This window comes from Sinocyclocheilus grahami, unplaced genomic scaffold, assembly GCF_001515645.1.
Source record: "Sinocyclocheilus grahami isolate Dianchi unplaced genomic scaffold, SAMN03320097.WGS_v1.1 scaffold535.1, whole genome shotgun sequence".
Taxonomy (NCBI): Eukaryota; Metazoa; Chordata; class Actinopteri; order Cypriniformes; family Cyprinidae; genus Sinocyclocheilus; species Sinocyclocheilus grahami.
In genome coordinates this window covers 1,675,278-1,675,823 of record NW_015505714.1, presented here as the reverse complement: position 1 = coordinate 1,675,823, position 546 = coordinate 1,675,278, and positions in this window count along the sequence as shown.

Genomic DNA, 546 nt, shown 5'->3' with positions numbered 1-546 from the left:
GATTGAAGGCAGGCCTGTTCCCCATGAAATTATCTTTGTGGATGAGGCTGGTTTCAACCTGACCAAAAGAAGGAGAAGGGGGAGGAACATAATTGGCCATCGGGCTATTGTAAATGTCCCTGGTCAGCGCGGAGGGAATGTCACTATGTGTGCAGCCATCAGCCAACGAGGGGTACTCCACCATCATGCCATTCTAGGACCCTATAACACTATGCTCCACCTTGCTTTCCTTGACGGTCTAATAGAGCATATGTTCCAGCTGGACCTCAGGGAACCAGCACAGCCAGAGCAGCCTCGTTACATTGTTGTTTGGGATAATGTCAGCTTCCATCGCGCTGCTCTGGTTCGTGACTGGTTTACCAATAACCCAAGGTTTTCTAACATCTTTCTGCCTGAATACTCTCCCTTTCTAAACCCGATAGAGGAGTTTTTGTTCGGCATGGCAGTGGAAAGTGTATGACCGAGAACTTAACTTTACTTTACGAGAACTTTATATCCGTGCTCACCGAAGCCTGCCTAGACATATCAGTAGATGCATGCCAGGGG